Source organism: Cibotium barometz, chromosome 40, assembly GCF_041138505.1.
Source record: "Cibotium barometz isolate CiBa-2024 chromosome 40, ASM4113850v1, whole genome shotgun sequence".
Lineage (NCBI taxonomy): Eukaryota > Viridiplantae > Streptophyta > Polypodiopsida > Cyatheales > Cibotiaceae > Cibotium > Cibotium barometz.
The window spans coordinates 23,966,090-23,970,357 of record NC_141085.1 but is presented as its reverse complement, the minus strand read 5'-3'; positions in this window follow the sequence as shown (position 1 = coordinate 23,970,357).

Sequence of the window (4,268 nt, the reverse complement as noted above, 5' to 3'; positions counted from 1 at the left end):
ACGTTCAATACGATGAAATATATTATGCAGCCACATACGCTATTTAAACGTACACACTAAGAAGAATTCATATATATAAAATAAAGGCATAAGTGTGATATGTTGAAGTTGCTTTTTTGGTAATATGTATATATATATTGGTCCAAAAAAAAACAATGCATATATATATATAAAGCTACTTAAACTCAAACCCCACCATTTTGGCCCTAAAATACTTGCAAATTTGCAAAATGCTTGTCAAAATTTACACTCAAATACAAAAAAGCTTGCTACAATTTACCAAACCCATCAATTTTCAAATTTGCAAAATACCCGTCAAAAATTACACTGAAATACAAAAAAGCTTTCTACATTTTACCAAACCCATCAATTTTGAAGGGCAAGGGTGCCCTTCAAGTGGTTTTTAATAAAAATAAAGATTTAAAGCGTGTTACATCATGAGTTGGCCAATTGTTTTATGTGTCACTCCCACCCCCATTGACGCACCTTGTTGATCACTTGGCACCTGGTGGCTGAAGGCTCAAACTTGTGTGCATAGCTATGGTAGGTAGGCTTATAAGTAAAACTCTCAAAGGAGGCTTTCGTTGTTTGATTTTTTGCTGGTGGAGAGAGAGATTTAAGCGTAAAGAAAAAAGAAGGACTCACTTTGCTTTCAAAATGTATATGAAAGCTACCCATTTTTTTTAAAGTGAAAAGAAACGTTCTTGTTTATAAAATCTACTATTTTACACATGGCTCTTCTATAAGTCCCCACCCCAGAATGTTGCCTCATTGTGATATGTAGACCCCTAAAAACTATCACTACCTTACAAAAAACACATGTAGAGTATAGGGCCAATGTAAGGCCATAGTCCTCAAATCTGTAATCTAGGGGCTTAGTATACACCTTTATATGATTTTAAGTATGAATTATACATACACCTTTATATACTTTCTCTTTGTAGTAAAGAAGTATATATACATAGCACAATACACATTCTAAACAAATGCAAAAAGAGATTGTAAATCAAGAATGTATGTACATTTATGTATACTTGAGTATTTTCACGCTCACTTTATATTATGTATTAATTTATGTCATGTATTAATATTCAATTAAATATTCACAGTTACTTTATTTAATTGAGTATTCACAATCACTTTATATCATGTATTAATTAATACTAAGCTCTTTATCTTAGTAAGTCAACCTTAGTACTAGTTTGGTAGATCGATAGGACATAAATATGTCTTTTCATGGGTTTGCTTTAAAAAATCATACCTTGTGAATGGAAGCGATACTTTAGCATTTCTCTTCTAAGGCATGTCTTAATGAATGAAGCAACCTTAGAAAATTATTAAAATGATAAAAAATAACCTTAAATATAATTGATAAATCACCATAAGTAGAGGTATATCTAGCATTATAATCCAAAAAGGTTATGAATTTACAAAGTAGGTTCCTACATGCAAGAAAAAAATGATCTTGACACATTATAAATTTCTCCTAAATCTTACATAGTATTTAAGAGATGACAGAAGATTTTTCATGCAAAAAATAAAATAAAATTTATTGCATTAATAATTATGTCAATCAAAATTCCTTCTTAAAATCTCTTTAAGTTATTGAGTCTTTGATAAAATAGGTGTATATGTGATTGGCTCTCATAAAATGCATTAGTAAAGCACAACATTATATAGAACATGTGTGCAAGATTTGGTTCTCATCTATGATTGTTTCATTAGCTATAAAAATCCTCAAAGTTAAATTGTTTTGAGACCATCAAATACCTTAGAATTTTCATTAAGACCTACATTTTAGAGTTTTAATTGATTTTTAAGCCTAAGATGGATTGCATTACATGCAAAACACATCCAAAAACTTTGGAAAGCAATGAGAAATTGGCTAATTAAAGCCTTTGATTCAAATATAGCCCAAACAACTTTGCATTATGAGTGTAATTTGGCCTATGAATTCTTATGGAATTAAGAAGCCTAGAGGTAACCAATGTGATCCCAAAAAATCCCAATTGTCCTTCACTATGTACCTGATAATATGAAAAAAGGAACCCTTTGATGTTCATTATCCTTGTGCTCCCAATAATTCCATAAAGCTAGTCAATAATAAGGACATAAATATGTCCACAAGCATATTTATGTCCTATTACCAAACTAGTGCTAATTAGTGTAAGGTAAGGACCAAGCTCACACCACCCCTCGCTTAGGCGACGCTTAGGCGAGGGCTCAAGTCTTTGCAACACCAATCCATGCCCATAAAATTGTCATCCCTCTCTGCCAAGCTGACTGTCTCCTATGCCCATAAAATTGTCATCCCTCTCTGCCAAGCTGACTGTCTCCTATGCCTCCCACAACCTAATGCAACCCCCTCTATGCATAGAGAGAGACCAAATATTGCTACCTCAAACCCATATAAGGGTCTACATTATTCGTTGCATGAGTACTTGCCAAGCAATCATGTGCAAGAGAGACCATCTAAGACACCCACTTGGGGGTGGGTAGGCATGTGAGAGAGAGAGATCTTGAGAGGACCACTAGGAGAGCCCCAATTGTGCCGCCACGTATAAACAGATCATTTATGAAAACACATGAAGATTTATTTCCAAAAAAGTAGTTTAATCTTAACAAGGAAAATCATAAATCTAATATGGAATATTCCCCCTTGAAATTTTTTTGGGAAATATTTATGTATATTACTATAAAATCTTTTACAGATACATCATACTTATGCCTTAGAGAATCACCTTATAGAATCATTATGCTTTTACAACTTGCTATACGAGACAATAGCTACAAAACAATACCATGGGAACCAAAAACCACTATTGTCATGCACACCATTCTAGCCTTCACAGTTTAACAACATACAAACCAACTTCCACATCCTATCTTCTTCTCTGAAGGTTTACTAGTCCATCACAGCCATATTCTTCTCTAAAGGATGAATAGTCCCATCTTAGCCGATCCTAAAGTTGCATGCCAAATTAAAAACTCACCAACAAACTCATCTCCTTTAGCCTACACTTTGATATTAGGTCTTCCTCCAATGGGGAGCTCCACAATAACAAAAAAAGTGTGTTTTTAATGTTTGGTCTTCTTATACCACTTGAGAGTTTTAGGTCTAGCTTTACAAAATCACCCCTTTAGAGCGCACTTGCTCTTGCCTACAAGAGACACATTTAATGGGTTGGAGGATGGTCTTGAAAACCCCATAGTGTGCACTTCGAGGTAGATGACCAAATTGCATGGAAATGGGTGGTAAATACCACTTGATAGCATTGACTTTATTGATTTTATTATGTTTGGCTAGCTGTCATGTTGATAACTAGCTAAATGTATTTAGCATCCAAATAAAAAAAGGTAATAAAAATGTCATTTTAAACCCTAAGATGGTATTACAAATTTCCACCAAGCCAACCTTAACATGAAGTAAAAATGGCTCTTAAATCTTTTCATTTTGAAAGATGAAAAGTTAAGTTTTAAGATTACCCATCATCTAAAGTGAGTTCAACTCTAAGCACCCAAGTTTATGTCTAATATTGAAATATTGCCAAAACTATTGACAGGATCAATGCAACACTACACCCAATCTTACAACATACCCCCATCTCTAATGTCATCTTCTCCATACATCCTCTACCACCTCACTCGGCCTACCCATAAACATGTATGTATTTCTCTCTCTCTCTCTCTCTCTCTCTCTCTCTCTCTCTCTCTATATATATATATATATATATATATATATATATATATGAAAGTTACACTATCGAGTCTATCTCAAATCTACACACACAAGCTACACAACAATAACTTTTTTTCTCTTGTACCAAAAAGCACTTCAAGGCAAGATTAACATGAAGTAAAAATGACCTTTAAATCTTTTCGTTTTGAAAGATGAAAAGTTAAGTTTTAGGATTCCCCATCATCTAAAGTGAGTTCAACTATAAGCACCGAAGTTCATGTCTAATATTGAAACATTGACAACTATTGGCATGACCAATGGAACACTACGCCCAATCTTATAACATACATCTCCAATGTCATCTTCTCAATACATCGTATAGCACCTTACTCAACCTACCCATGCACATGTATGCATCTCTCTCTCTCTCTCTCTCTCTCTCTCTCTCTCTCTCTCTCTCTCTCTCTCTCTCTCTCTCTACCCCCCTTTATGAAAGTTATACTATTGAGTTCTTAAAAGAATTAATCCAAAAATATTTTTGTAAGAGAATCCCCTCATCATGGACTATATCATACACAACAAAAAAGGC